The sequence below is a fragment of the Aythya marila genome (assembly GCF_965140915.1).
Source record: "Aythya marila genome assembly, chromosome: 2".
Classification (NCBI taxonomy): Eukaryota; Metazoa; Chordata; class Aves; order Anseriformes; family Anatidae; genus Aythya; species Aythya marila.
This window is the reverse complement of record NC_139043.1, coordinates 129,714,442-129,731,067: the sequence shown is the minus strand read 5'-3', so window position 1 is coordinate 129,731,067 and position 16,626 is coordinate 129,714,442. Positions and strand designations below refer to the sequence as shown.

The window sequence follows — 16,626 nt, the reverse complement described above, 5'->3', positions numbered from 1 at the left end:
ATTAAGAGAGATCCAACCTTGAAACTAGTATTCCCAGACGCCCTCCCCTCTTAACAATTCCCATGGTTCTCCCGGTACTCAACATATCAAGTGCATCCCTGAGCAATAAACGTAGAAATGTTCAAGTGTATCTACAAATACAGCAAATATCTTAAAAGAACGGTCATTCACTGGATCCTAAACATAGCACTCTAATGCCTTACCCAGCACACTGAATTCTTGCACTTTGGCCAACTAATCAATGATTGCACAGTAGAATATCTTGCAGACTAATCATTACCTCTGGTCTCCCAGTCCTCATGCCCAAGGCAGCCCACAAGACACTTTCTGAAACAACCTCATGACAAAGTTCTGCCCACATGGGGCCTGCTCCTCTGGATATCTGGAATCACACATTTGACAGTTAGTTTTATGGCACATTATAGATTCTCCTTCTCCTTAATAGCCTCTTCATGTTTCACAACCTGAAGAACACCTGTCATTTTTCCCCCACCATATACACCACTTTTCCCCATAAACACCGTAACTTCTACTCCAGGGATGCCATTTTCCCTCTCAGATATCTCTACAGTGCATACCTAACTAAATTTGGAACTATTGCTCTTTAACATCCAACCTGAAAGTTTGACATGTTTGTTTCAGATCTGGAGAAGAATCTGTGTACCCAAAAATGCATTGACCTTTATTAAACTGAGCCGGACAGCCAGCAAATGAGTATTTGTACAACTCTCATCTTGCCTACAGCCAACACTAACAAAGGAGTTCTAAGAACTGACACTCCCTAAATAGATAGCTTTGGTAATCAACAACTAAAATTACAACAATACTTGCACCTAGGCAAATACAAAACTTTAAAGTCAAAGCTTTATTTCCCTGAGCTCCACAAGCACGTCTGCGACTGTAAGAAGCAATGGAAAGCCTACACTTATCATCAAGGGATATCTCCTATAAACAGTAATAGGGCCATCTGAGAACCATTAAAGTTTCTGCTTGATATTTGTAACAAAATTCATTTATTGTTCTTTACTTCCTAAAAATCTGATCTGTCCTCTTCCATATAAGATGTTCTCCACCGTGTTAACATCTCCTATGACAGGCTAATTAAAAGGTTAGCAATTCCATCCTCCTTTCTAACCAAATATGAAGTAACTAAGAATGTACTGTGAAGCCAAGAAGGTACTTTATTTTAGGTGTGATGGTCTAGGGGCATGGACAAGAAACAGTATGTAAGCCAGTATTACCTTTTATTAACAAATAATTTATCTGTATATGTGAGGGGTGAACAATCTTCTCCTATGAACAGAAGCTTAAAGTAAGAAGCTATATCCATGAATATCTTCTATATTTAGTCAAAATACTTGATGGTTAGTTTTGATTCATTTCAATTGGATGCCTGAATTTAATATAAGCATACACTGGTTTATAATTCTCCTTTTTGGGTATAACTAATTAACTTTATTAACTTTAATTAACTCCTACTAAGCATACAGAAGGAAAGCAAGGTCCAAATTACACAAACAGCTCTAACCTTTGTTTTCTAACCTGTGTGCTTTACTTTGAAGAGCTTACATTCTGTCAATTTAACTCAATAGATCTGTTTATATGACACTGAAATGTTGCATTTTTTCACAGAATATGCCAAGTTCCTTGTCTTTTGGTATTCTCCTTTTGCCCTAACACAAACTGTCAATTCCCAATCAAATTTCTTTTTTTTTTTTTTTACCTGCCTAAATTCAATCACTTACTATTTTTAAGACCATTATTTTTTGTTGTTTTCACCTTCAACTTTCAGTCCTATGGCTATTTTTGTCTTTGAATAATCTAAATCATAGGACTGGCTTGTAATATGGTGACCATCACTTGCTGAGCAACAAATTATTTTCTGTGGCACCTACTACTGGTTCTGAACTTCAGTCAACCAAGTAGCAGTACTCCATCAGACTTGTAAATATTAACTACAAAAACAAATGGATCTGGACGACAGGAAGGAAAAATTGCAAGTATTTTTCATTGTTTCGAAACCTTTGTAATTGTAGGATATATTCCATGTTAATTCTGAACACTGAAAACTTCAGGAGACTGAAGTTTTCCTGATACTTAACATTCAGCATATAAACTGCACATTCACTATATATAATCCTGAATGTTTCATTTACATCAAGCCCATGGAGTGTCCTGATGGGCAGGCATATACTGTTGGCTTCCTTAGAACCTGCTTTGTCAGTAGTACAATTTCGGCTTCAGCAGTCTCCTCCTCAGAGTCTGTAAGGCCCTGTCAGCAAGACAAGGCTGTAGTTTTTGGCAACTAACAGCTTCTCCTGAGATGCTCCAACATTCACAATAAACTGCAAATATTTTGTTAGTAAGTTCCAAGTTACCAGCGTTATAGCAGACCTAGACAGATCTGAACTGGCAAGCAAACTGCTACTCTTCTTCAGACACTGGGTTTGATGCAAGCTTTTCTGTACATTAATTTATCCTTCTCAGGCCAACCTACACTCAGTTCTTCCCCACCCCCTGCTTCGAGCAAACAAACCTTTGTCCGTTCAGAGTGGCAACAGGCATGGAGAGCAAGCTACATATAAAAATATTTCATTTTCTGTCATTTCTCAAGCACATCGACTGACCGTTGTTTCAGACGTGGGAATACCAAACCATGCATTAACTGTAACATATTGCCAGCCGCATAGTACGGGCTAAGAAAAAATACAGTACAATTACAGAGGTTTACAAAACCTATTTTTGAGAGGGTTATGCAAGAGGTCTAAACAAATCACAGGCTATGAATCCACGGCACAAGTCTGCCTGCTCTGTTTTGTCTTATACTTAGACTAGCAGCTCCCTGGCAAAGACCTTTTTTAGCCTGGTTTCCCAAGCAAACATCGCATGTATGATTCATATTGTCCAACCGCCTCTTCCCACTCTTCCTTTCATCTCTATCCCTCTAAATGAATCTGTTCACCACCAGATTCAGTTTAACTTAACTGAAAAGTAACATCCTCTGATACACTTGGATCCCAGAAGCTTCATGAAAATCAACAGCTAGGTAGAGGAAAAAGACAATTTCCTGCACTTGCTGAGCAAAGGACTACAGCATGAACTCAAGTTATCCATGCTGCCTGGCCCAAAGACAGACACAGCTATAAATCAGTCTAGGTTGCTGCTGTGTACAGTGGATTTTTATTTATTTATTTTTTTTTAACTGTAAGAAAGGTCCAGAAGAAGAGGAGAGAATTGTGATGATGTTAAAAAAAAAAAAAAAAAACATGAGGCAAATTTCCCCGATCACAGAACAACTTATGTGACAAAATATTTAGGGCACACCTTGCTTATGAATCATAATCATGATGATGTTTCTTGATCCTACCAGAAAAATCACACAACAAAAAATACTAAAATGCCTCCTCTGTGTATTAGATAGGCCCCCCTCCCACAAAGTAATAACCCGAATAAACAACTTCCAGCTATCTTGAATAGAACAATGGTCACAATCCATATATCAAGAAATCTGGGATGAGTATTTCCCCCCTCATTTTAATATTCAACTGAACAGCTTCCACATCTATCAAAATAACACATACATCATATACTGGTTATATTTAGTCTTCAGTCTCTCTGGGTTACCTTCTGCTATGGGAAACCCTAATAGTACTTATAAATTATTGTGTATCAGACCTGCATTGAGAGCCATGAAAGTAATGTAGTAAAACATATCCCTAAAATATCAGCATTTGTAGTCTATCTGCATGGTGAACAGAAAACCTGACTGCAGTCACGTGGAGGCACATTGATATTAAATTTAATACTGTATGTAACGTGTTACAGCAATACAGGAAATGGAGAAGTATTTGGGCTGCAGAGCAGGCAGGCAGCCTGAGCACATACCACGAGTGCCCAGATAGCTTATAAAATCCACTCGCATCACCACAGCCTTATTAGTCACAAGAACCATTACTAGTGTAAGCATGTCCCTACTGCAGGCACAGCAGAACTAACCAAAAAATTCCAAAGGAACACTGAAGACAATGACAAAGAGCTTTGTTGTTTCTGCTGTGCCCTCATCATCCCTCCCCCTTGGTTCTGGGGGGTTTTGAAGAACCCATGATAAAGCAATACCAATTACAAGAAATGCATTAATACTGTCTCACAAAATAGGTCTTTCCCAGTCTCTGTTGTTTTGGTAAGTCAGTAAAAGGCAATAAGTCAATACCCAAAGAAAAACCTGCTTAGTGTTAAGGGCTGAAACAGCAGAAATGGTCTTTGCACAATTTTTGGCAGTAAGAGGTTTGATGTGATCCACCTCTCAACAGCTACCTCAAAAAACAGCTCAGTGAAGGAGAATTCACTGAATGTTCCCACTCTTTCCTCCCTGTGTTTGCTTTTTATAATGTGCTATGCAAGCCTCCTTCCAGCTGTCAATCTCAACAGTGTTAAACATTAAAACATGCCTGTCCTAATTCCCAGCACAGAGCCTGCCAGTCTTACCTATTAGTGAGATCACTCACCCAAGTATTGTCCCTGTTTTTCAGAAGGGCCCTCCAGTCTGTAGAATCCTCTAGCAATAAACCTGGTCCTTAATAAGGTGCACAGGTGATAAACCCTCCTTAAAACAAAGAGCAGCCTATTTCTGCTACTTATTTTCCAGTATGATTCTGAGATAACCCAATAACAAAATGTAACTGCTTTATGAATGCTTGTCCCATACAAATATTGCAAGCTGAGAAGATAAAAATTAGTAATATATAAGCCCTACCAGAAGCACCTTGTATTCCCAAGTGTCAGTACTGAACCACATCAATATATCTGAAATCAAGTTTAGTTCAAAGCTACAAAGGAATCAATGAACTATAAGAAAACAACTTAAATTTTGTAGTAAAACAGTGTTGGAAATATAGATTACATTTCTCCATTTAACAGATGACAATCATGAGGAATGCAGAAATACGCTCACGAGGGTCTGTATCCTTTCTGATACAAAGCAAAAGGCTATTTTATAAACCTGAAAGCATTACCAGCTAATTCTGGAGAACACTGCCCTGAAAACTTCAAAACCAAGTGACAACAAACACTGCACAGCAAAGGCCACCCAACTTCCCACTGCAGGAAGTCAATCATTCCCCCATTCTTGTTCATTTTAGAGCAACTTTTTCGGACAGATATTAGAGGCAGGGAGTGACAAGGAAGAGAAAAGCATCACCAGCACCCCCTAATGTAATCATGGCCAACAGAATTTTTTTGCTGCAAATCCTTTCAGTCCATAAATGCAATAAGAAGTGAATTTTTGAGGAGTTGAGGGGCTATATGTAATGGAATTTGCACATTAACTATTCCCACTTTCCATAAACCCACATTTCTTTGGTTTATCTGGCAATTTTCCCGAAAAACATGAACTTTGAGATGTTACCTCCAAAGAACAGCCCTGATTCCAGAGTCAACCTCCCAGAAAGGTCCCTCACAACAGCCATTGAGCCTAACAAACCAGTCAAAAAACTACACAGGCATAAAATTCTCATCGTAAATAGATGGTGTTTGGATTCAAAGACTGCAATATATTGCCTTGAACTGCCACACAACAGACTAAAATGTGCTTGACGTATTCCATAATACCACATGAGTTTCACATCTATGTTACTCTGCAGTAAAAAGTTCCACACCTAAGCTACAAGCTTTGTGAAGAACCACTTCCTTTTCTCTGTTTTTGAAAATAATGCTTACTAGTTTCATATGATATGGCCTTGCTTCTGTTGCCTTTGGTAAAATTTATCAGAAAATACACTAATAAATCTCTCTATTGTTCATGCCAGTCTTGGTTATTATATCCTTCCTTCTTCCAGTCTGAAGAGTATTAAGAATCCTTAGTCATTCCGTAAGTCTTCATCCACAGAAGTCAGTCATCCTTGTCTCAATGACACACTATTTAAGACAGGACAAAGAGAGGAAAAGATCAAAAAATGCACAAAACGTTCATTTGAGACTGGATTGTACCATGGGTATAAAAGGTGGCATGATGATGTTGTTAGAATAGAACAGAGAATAAAATAAACATCTTCTCCATCAACCTTTGAGACATCAACTATTTAAGCTGGGGGCGAGAGGTAGTATCAATCAACATCTAGAAATGTGTTCTTACTTCAGCCCTCAGGGTGGGAGAATAGGACACTTGAAACAAAATTTTCTAGGATGTAGGAAAACAAGCCCAAACAGCATCTCTTTGCAAATTAAGGTCTACTTCCTCTGATTTTGCTTTCGTATGGCCTTTCAAACTTTGAAACTGAAGCAAGCAATGTAATAGAATTACCAAACATAAAGAAGTACATCAACCTACCCTGAAAGCTGGCTGTTCCAAGTACTTGAGAAAACAAAACATAAACCAACCAACCAAGAAATAAACAAACAAAAACCTGTAGTGGTCAGTCTAGAATAATACATTCATAGGACATACTTAGAAACATGATTAGTCCACATCCTAAACTGTAAAGTCTGTAATCTTTCTTATTAAAGCACCTACTATTTATCAACACATCTTTTCCTTGTCCATATCTGTTCCTTAGTTTGAGTCGTACATCAGCCAATCCCAACTGAACCTTGTAAACAATTACTTCCTGACAGACTACCCTACTCAGGTTTTCGAAGTATGCTCCAGTATCTCCTTGTTTAGTTACATGGCAGAAGGTTAAAAGCGCAAGCTGGAATTTACTCAGACTCAACCTCATTCAAAGGTCTGCTGGCCTCTGCTGAAGGTGCCCTCTTCCTCCAGTTCTTTTAAGCTGAAAAATAAGATCTACTTTCCAGTTTGTTTGCACAGACGCAGTACTATGTTAATAGTTTTCTACTTGAATTGGTTATTTTCCCTATCAAAAAATGGAATACAAACAATCAAGAAACAACAGTCTGTTTGCAAAAGAACTAAAGATAGGAGGTCCCCATATAATACAGGGACCACCTGCCATACAATAGTAACATTTAGCTGTTTCTGAAACAGCATATAAAATAAATATAAGAACTAGTATACAAGCTAATCTATATTATTTTCCTAATACATTCCAACATTTACGTTTTAGTTCATTCCCAATCAGATGTTTTCATAGAGTAATCTGTAATTATGTCAAGCTTTTATTACTAAATACTCAATTTACACCCCATTTTGATGAATAGTTCTAGCTACTTCTTCCAGTGTGCATTAAGCCTCGTATGTTAGCAAAAAAAAGTACCCATCATGATGTATTAAGCTAGCCTGTTTTGTCTCTCTGAAGTTCCCACTTCTACTACTCAGAAAATAATTTCACAACCTACAGATTGACAGATTTTTTTAATTTAAATCGCTTTTGAGAAAAAGGACAAATAACCACTTGTACATCCATTAGTAGCAGTCTTTTTGCCATATAACAAGCTAAGATTCCCACTAGTTTTCTACCTCAAAACCATTCCCTTAACAAAGCAGTTTTATTCACCATTCCATGACAAGACAGCCTTGTCATAAACTTCTCACAAGACAGGCAGGTAGGGATTTTTTTATTATTATTTTTATTTGTAAATGGCACACAGATTACATCAGTCTTCCATCAGATTTTCAATTCTAATTGAATTTTTTCCCATTCTTGTAACTAGCATCCAAAAGTCAAAACACACTTAAAAAAAAAAGTCTTTCCAGATACTAAAGTAGGACAGCACTCATTTTTTAAAAAGATAACAGTGTAAGAAGGTAGCTGGAATTGGGGAAGAGGGAGGAAAAAAAAAAAAAAAGTGGCAAGAAAGAAGGCATAAAAGGAACTGAAATTCAAGAAAAAAAAGTGCTTCCACACTTCTATCCTGAGGGGAAAAGAAAAGGGAAGTGTGGCAACCCCACTGCTCTTCATCTTCATTTCAGCTTTCCTCTTATGTTTAATTTTGTTTTTTGACTGTTATGCACAGATTCTCTAGTGTCAGCATGCATACTAGAAAATGCAAGAGTTAATTCAATTTACCAGCTAGTAAAAACAAGGTCAGATTTTAAAATATATGTATCCTGATCTGTTTGGCAGTTTTAGTTTACGCATACAAAAACTACATTACATCTTACTGAATTTCTCAAGAATGAGCAGAGCACTGTGTTTCAAAACTGTACGTGTGTTCTTTTTCTAGTTCTAATGCCTGAACATATTGTGCAATTTCACAGATTAGGAACATAATCTTTCCTGTTTACTTTTCCCTATTCTAAAACCATAGCTCCTTTGATTTGACTTATACTGAAATATCACTGGCTACATTTAAATGTATATACAGTCCAAAATTCTCTCAATATCCAACAACATGAGAAACAGAGGAAAAGTTTCATTTGTGGTGGTGTTTTTTGATTTGTTTTTGAAAGGATTCTTCTGCTAATCTGCTGCTCCATTCAAATATTGATAGTAAAAATCTCATTTAGAAACCCCAGTAACTAGAAACGTGTGCAGAATATACTTTACGCACTTTCCTCTGTGCATTCACAGAAGCACAGACAAGAGCTCTCTCCTGCCCACTTCAGGTTACAATGTGAAGATCCCAGAATGTCTAAAACAACAACAACAAAATTACTTTCCTCTGTTTATTTATTTATTGTTCTCTTCTACCACCACAATCAGCAACCTAACTCTGAAGTTCTATTAAAAAAAAAAAATCGGACGGAATGATTCTGTGCTTCAGAACCACTTGAGAAGGTCAGTTACAAACACTTGTACTCTGTGCCATTTATATCCAAGATAAATGGAGAGAAAGTGCTACTGTGTTTTCAAGAACAGATCTTTATATTTGGAGGAATTATTCCAAAGTGGTTTCAGTCAGCGAAAAAATCCTTGCTTCAGACATCAGAGGTTGAATTTTACTACAGAAGTAATTAAATAACTCCCAGTTAACATCTCATGTGATGGATGTTAAGAGGTCTTCAGGTTTTGAACTGGTTACAATCAAGTACCCTCAGACCCTCGTGACTTGAAGTAGAACATTAACATTTCTCACATATTCCAGCAATAAGAAAAATGATGATAAATACAAAAAAAAAAAATCAAAAGCTCAAGCAGATAATCTGCTTTGTTAAACACATGCTTCATTCCAATTTTTATTAAAGGCTTCTTTTAGTCAAAAGGCCTCATAAAGTAACACTACCCTCCAAGCAAAATTCAGTTAATTCTTCAAAGTCAAGAAACTTGTAAATTAAATCTGAATTCATATTCTCGTTAAATACAACTTTGAAAGTGCTTTCATGAAAATATTGAATTACCAAACCTTATGTTACATGACAAATCCTCGAAATTGACTGAGAGGTGAGGGATTGAAAAAATAACTTGTTTGCCCTGTATCTAGAGAACCACCGCAGTATACAGTCATGCAAACCTGCAGTCATTAGTTACTCCATACCACATTCCACGTGTCTAGTAGCTACCAAGAACTACATGTAATACAAGGATAAAGGTTTCCCTGAAATGTTAAGTAGGAAAAACCATAGCACACTCCCAGGTAAACAATTCTGACATACTATAACTATTCTGACAGCTCATAGCTCCTCTGAGTCCCTCGTGTTCTTCTGTAAAGCAGCATTAGGTTAAGCAATACAAAGCTAAACTCAAGCATGCTTCTGGTTAAACTATTAGGTCCTGAAACACAGTAAAAACATACCCCAAAAGGCAGTAATTATGAATTCCCAGTTAGAGAAAATAATTAAAAATAAAAAACTCTCCCTTAAAAAGGTACTATTGGAAATGTTAAGCAATAATAAACATGTCATGCCACTGCTCTGCAGGAAAAAAGAGGGTGCACCACTCATACAATCTGTTCTTTACTACAAGCCCTCAGATTAACTCTTCTAGACCACACCTACTCCTGCTGCCAATGGGGAAAATGAATTTCTCCCCTCAACTAAACCATTTTCCTTCGAGAAAGTAAAGGCGAGATCCCTGAAACATGTACTGGTCCCTGCCTGTGACTAGTTTAGGTCGCTATAGGAGAACATCCTAGCTCTGACCTAGGACCTACAGGGAAAACAAGTGGCCTACTGATGCAAAGAAAACAAAATGTTAAAGAAAGGCCTGGCTGTAAGCAAATCCTGCTCTCTGCACTTGCATGTAGGCTGAAGGAACAAAGAACATGTCCCTCGCCATGGCTTAACTCGAAATCCAAAGAAAGCTCCACAGCTCTAAGCTTACATAATTTCATAAGGACGGCAAAAAATGACAGGATCTGGTTCGACACTGGTTCACAAAGTAGAGAGCACCACCACCACCCCTGCCCCCAGTTTACACATTTTTATTCTGGAAGGCATACTGAAGCAGCTTATCTACTGACTTAGAGTCTTACGCAATTGATTAAGAGCTCAAAAGCCACTTTTTAATTGAGGTGAATGCTACACTGCGCGGAAGCAGGTAACATAGCTTAAAATATATGACATACTTTGAGTAGCTTTACTCTTTCTCTTCAGTCAAGACAAAAGAGAAAATCTTAAATTAAAAGTAGCTTCCAACAATCACTGAAGCACAGCTTGGAGGAAGCCATCCCAGCACAAATGTCTGCACTTGTCTGTCCCTCCATCCACTCCCCCTCCAAACCACATCATTTTCGCCAATTAAATTCTAGGATGGACTTGTTTTTTTGTTGTTGTTGCTTAGTTTTAAGCTAACGGTGTTTGGCCTAAGTGCACAAATAGTAAGCCGTATTTATTAATTGGAAATGGCTAGGCCATGAATTTTTTATTATGGTGCCTTGGATTTCAAATCTACTATTTTAATGGCATAGGGCAAAACTGAAGGCAAAACACACTTCCTGTGACAGATGCTGGTTTTGGACACGAAAAAGAGTTGGAGGGAAACAGAAGAACCTCCACACATATTCTTCTCAGAGAGAAACCAGGAAAGCGGGTGGAATTTCCAACTTATCAAAGTTCCCAACTTGATATGGAAACAACAAGCAACAGAACTAGCAGATATTCCTCTTCCTTCTACGGAGCCAGGAAAACAGACTGATCAGCTCAGAACCCTGCAAGTATTCCCCTGATTTAAGAAGCACTTGTAGACAGGTGATTATTTTAACTTTATTGTCAACCCTTAAACAAGAATGCATGCAAACTCACAATGTTTTGTTCATTGATGTTTAGCAACAAACATATGTTATTTTTCCAAAAAAAAAAAAAATAATAATAATAATTTATACCCCTTTTGGTAATAAGCTGTTCCATACTGACAGATTAAATCTGTCTTGGTACATAACATTGCTTTCATGTTTTCAGGTATAATTATGCATTTAAGAGAATTATCTTACAGTATCATTGGAAAAAGACTACTAGTTACTCAAACTAGAAGCATTTACAGAATCACATCTTCACTTTAACGATGAAAATACACACCAAGGAAGCGATAAAAGGATTCTAAACCCACAGCTTCACAAGCACCATCAGCTAAAACTATTTCTGGTTGTCCCAGTTGAAAGCACCTTTATCAAGTTTCCAGACAAACTGTGCTTTTACAACTGTACAATGTTTCTCAAAAGGAGGAAAAATACACAGATATTTTCTATTTTTTTTAATCTTCACTAGTATTAATATTCATGAGAAATAATAGTTCAGTTTAAATCCACCAGCTTACTCAAATAAGGAAACACACACACAGAAAAAAGCCCAGGTTAATGAAGAATTATTACAGCCAATCATTAATCATTTCATTCCTCTGACAAGAAAGGGATTAAAGCAGAGTATGAGTTTTAAAGGGAGACACTTATTACTATGAAGGCAATATTGTCTTTCATGCGTATGTTTATAAATAACTCTGCCACCTCCATCAAGTGACAGTTTTATTACTGTCACTTGCTAGATGGTAAACTCACACAACCTGGGCTTTTTATGCAAAGTTTTCTATATGACGCAGGTTCTGTGTGAAAATATGGTTGAAATATGAAAATCTCCTTTTGTTTCATCCAAATACTGAAATTCCACACAAACACTGAAGAGCTCCCATTAAAACTAGGCAGCATGCAGTCCTTGTCCCTCCGATGCACAGTTTAAACATTTATAGACCTGGAAGCAGAGCTAGATCATCCTACTGCAACTTGGAGGAGAACCGACGTTCCCAGCATTAGGCTTTACAGAAAAAAAATCCAAGTAAATAAACACTGACACCAAGTTGTAACATTTTGCCACCACATAAACAGGGACGGGCGACACAAACAGACTCTTCGAGGTGCTGCACCCAGACGGTGTGCTCGGTAAAACAGGCATGAGGAGGACCCCGACAGCCCTGCGGACACCTCAAACAGTGGCAGCGAGGTCCCCCCTCCCTGCTGTACCCCCCCTTTTGGGGAGCACAGCGACGAGGGTGACAGCAGCCCGTGGTGCACGACAAACCTCTCCTCACCCCTGTCCCTCCCCGGCCGCCCCCCAGGCCGGCGGAGCCGCACGCACCCCCTGCCCCTCGGCCCCCAGCCCGCAGATAAGCCGCCGGGCGGCTCCCCACAGGTCGGGTCCCAGCCCTGGGCCGCGATAAGCCGGGTTCCTCCCCGTTCCCTTCCCAGCCAGGTGGGGGCCGAGGGACCCTCGGAGCCCCCTCCGGAGCGGCCTGCGGAGGGCGAGGGGCCGGGGCGCGGAGGCCGAGGCGGCGGCGACCTGGCCCCGGCTCCCTTCGCCATTTTAGCCCCCACGCCCATCGCGCGGTGACAGGGGCGGCCCGCAGCCGCCCGGCTCCCCCCTCCCCCGCGGATGGGAAGAGGGGGTGTGTGTGTGTGTGTGTGTGTGTGTGTGAGGGGGAGAAATAAAATAAATAAAATAAAAATAAAACAACCCAAACCGCGGCCGTTTCGCTCGGCAGGCCGCCGGGCCAGCCCGCAAAGCGGCGCAGCCTGTTTTGTTTCCTTACCGTGGCTCGCAGCCTCGCAGCTGCCGCCTCCTTCTCCTCCCCCCACCTCCTCCTCCTCCTCCTCCTGCTTCGCCTTCCTCCTCCTCCTCCTCCTCCTCCTCCTCCTCCTCCTCCTCCTCCTCCTCACCCCTCGGCCGCCGCGCAGGATGATGCCATCTCACCGCGGCAGCGGCGGCTCGCCCACAGCAACCCCCCTCCCGCCGCCGCGGCGCGCCCCCAACGGCCGAGCCAGCCTCGTGTGCGCGCCCCCGGCACGGGCTGCGGGAACCGTGGCGGAGCCGCCGCCGCCGCCGCCCGGGCGTCAGGGCCCGCTCGGAGCCCGGCAGTGCGCAGCGGCGCTGGGAGGGACGCAGGGAGGGAGGGAGGGAAGGGGAAAGGAGGGTCCGGGCCGAGGCTCTTCGCAGGGGGACAGGGCTTCTGCCGAGCGCCTGCCCCGGGCTGAACCAAGTCGGGCGGCGCGGCGGGGAGACGAGCGGAGCGGAGCCGAGCCGGGCGGGGAGGAGGAGCCGCGGGTTGGGGCGGGCGGTGCTGCCCTCTGAGGGGGAGCGCCCTGGGAAGGGGCTCCCCCGCGGCCGGGGGGGTGCCGGCTGGTGGAGGTCGGATCCTGCTCCCTGAGGGGGATTTGGGGCTCCCCCCGCAGCTGCACCTGGAGCACGGGGCCCCGGCATGGCTGAGGGAGGCACAGGCTGTCCCGGCGGGGCACCGCGAGAGGCTTCTGCCTCACGCCGAGGGGTAAACGGTGAGCTGCGAGGAGCAACAGCTCGCAGCGTGGAAGCCTGAAGGGACTGCCTGAAGGGACACGAGTCCTGTGAGGAGCGGCTGAGGGAGCTGGGGGTGTTTGGTCTGGGGAAGAGGAGGCTCAGGGGAGACCTCATTGCTCTCTGCAACTACCTGAGACGAAGGCGCGGGGAGCTGGGGTCGGCCTCTTCTCTCAGATGACTAGTGATAGGACTAGAGGGAATGGCCTCAAGTTGCACCAGAGGAGGTTTAGGTTGGAAATGAGGAGACATTTCTTCTCAGAAAGAGTAGTCAGATATTGTAACGGGTTGTGCAGGGACGTGGTGAAGTCACTGTCCCTAGGGTTGTTCAAGGAAAGGTGGGACGTGGCACTTAGGGACATGGTTTAGTGGGTGACGTTGGTGGTAGGGGGATGGTCGGAACAGATGACCTTGAAGGTATTTTCCAACCTAAATGATTCTATGATTCCAGCCAAGTCTGGCATTTTGTTGGATTTAAAAAAAAAAAAAAAAAAAAATCTAGCAGCCTGATGAGCACACAAAGTCCTTCAGGATGCTCACAGAAGTACTGCTTTCCAACCTGTTTGTTCTTTATACAAGATCTATAGGAGTGCCACAATGTTTGGAGAAGAAAAAATAAACATGTAAAATTCAACTTTAAGAATTATCTTTGACTGGCCTTCTCTAGAAGATAATACTAGGTCTTCTCTTCACTGGTAACACTGGTACAAGTGCCTGAAAACTGTGGTAGTTGGAGTGTTTGCACACTACAGCTGTGACAGATGTGAGCTTCAGGCTTGCAAAATCCATCGTGGGCCGTAAGGCTCCCTGTTTTTAGTTAGTAACCTAATTAAGCCATCTGATTTGCAGAATTCAATAAATAATGTTTTCTGTGCATCAGCTATCATATTTAAAGAATGCAATCGTGCTTTTGTTATGAGATTGCCCCAAATGAACTACTGTCTTACTCCAAGGAACTACTCTTACTGTCCTTCAGAGTCTGCCAGTAAGGTCCATCTCTCTTTCCTGCTAATTTATTTTTGTTTTACCTGAGGTAAAGCAATTTAATTGAAATCTAGAGTAAAAATGCCAGTACGTTTAGGTGGGGACATTCTTACAGGGGAAAAAATTATGTTGAGGAACTTTCCATTGGATTCACCTTTGCATTCTCATAAGTAAAGGACCAGTGAAGGTGTAAATAACAACATTTCTATATCTGCTCTGTATGTAAGCTTTTAATTCTCCCATTTCTGAGGTTCTCCTCTTCCAAGGCTTTGCTCATTACTAATGTCAGTAATCCGATACTTGTATTTCGTGAAAAATATGAGCATTATTTCTTCAGAATAGTCTGTAAGTGTAAAATTATTAAAATTACCTTTGCCTTATGAAGTATGAAAGTGTGTAGCGATTTGAGACAATACTCTGTATACAAGTTTTGGGCTTCTCTGGCTTGCCTCCTCTGTTTCAAAATAAGCTTTGTCGTACATTTGTCTCACCCTGGGGAACAGTGACATTCCAAGTATTATTCCCTCTTAAAAAGACATTTGATACATTTCTGAAAGCAAAATGTCACAAGTTGATTAATTGCACAATTTGGGTTTTAAATGTCTTATAAAACCTCAGGATTCTTCCATTTTTACAACCAGTTTTAGGGCAATAGGTAATAAATAAAAGTATATGCATAGTGTTTAGAAGCTATGCATGGAAAACTAGCTGAAAACATGTTATACTTAAGGTATACTTGTTAAGAGTCAGAAAAAATATGGTTTACTTCATTTTGCAGGTATCCACCTTATTTTTTTTCTATTGTGCTATGGCCAGTAAAGATTACACTTTCTGTCATTCAGAGCTGAAGACTGGGAGGAATGAATGCAGGTTCAGTTGCCTCAGTGCTTCAAACCTTTGTTCTTTAGGGGGTTGAAATACATTGTTAACCTCAAGTAAGGTCTCAGAAACCTTATCAAAACATAAAGTACCCAAAGTTTGAACTTGACAAAACAGCCTGCATGAAGATTTATTTGAAATTCAATCAGCACGGCTTTTGCAAAATCTGGGTTAGAGAAGACTAGAGTGTCCGCTGGTCAGAGTTGTATCTTTCCTCTTCAGCGAACATTACTGCTCACAGAGGACTGGCAGTGAGCACAGCTAACCTTTAATTGGAAAGTCTGTGTGAATGGCAGTGGTTTTGCTCAAACAACGCTTCTGGAGAACTCCTCTGGAACTCAATAGGAAATGAACCGTTAAAAGATATAAATGTGTCTCCAGCAGCATATAAAATTAGTACAGAGTACCATCTATTTTAATTTCTGTTCTTTTTGAATTTCTCAGACATCTTATAAAAGCCCCATTAAACTATAATGCCCTCGTGCTACAGAACAGTTTAGAAAATTTTATTAAAAAAAAAGTAAAAATGAAGTGTAATAATTCAACTTCCATAACAGTAACACAGTAGTAGAAGATGATGCTGAAACCAAATCTTTCTTTAAGAGACTCAAATACAAACTGGTTTCACTTGAGAAAAGGCATGCAGAACTATTCTGCATGTATGTGTGGTTTCTGTTGTTTGAAATGAGCAAAGAGTTATAATACGTTTTAAATGCAAGTGGTTAGGTTGGTTGCTTATGCAGCGCTAATCTTCCAACTGTGAAAAATCCGAGAAGCAATATCTAATGAGAGTAGAGGGAAGATTTGACTGTCAACAGTAACACAGTTTGAATGAAGATTTATTATACAAAACTCATGCAGAGTAAGAAGACTTATGTATAAGTTTCTTTGGACCATGTGTAAAAATGCATCTGGGCACGTGAGGTATGGCTTGGGTAGAAATTAAGTTCTCGCTTCAAGAGCACAAGCTGCAGAGCACCATGGATGTAGTCACTTGGGTCTTTCAGTGCGCGTATTTGGTGACTCTAGGCATGGGCAGTGGGCACCTGATGTCTTCACTGCAACAAAAAATTGCTGATTGACTTCTGCCTGTTTTGTTTGCAGTCCAAACAGTAGGTAGTATATCATCTGAAATCCATGGTGGGCCGAATCAG

The 16,626-nt window shown here is 40.8% G+C and overlaps 1 protein-coding gene across 2 annotated transcripts in view; it reads right to left on the bottom strand.

Moving 5' to 3' along the window:
- WWP1 (WW domain containing E3 ubiquitin protein ligase 1) overlaps positions 1-12,961 on the bottom strand; it is a 61,299-nt gene extending 48,338 nt beyond the window's left edge. For both annotated transcript variants that reach the window (XM_082752694.1, XM_082752695.1), the window contains exon 1: positions 12,852-12,961. The gene's annotated coding sequence lies outside the window, so the exon portion shown is untranslated. The remainder of the gene's footprint in view (positions 1-12,851) is intronic.
- Positions 12,962-16,626: the final 3,665 nt, after the last annotated feature.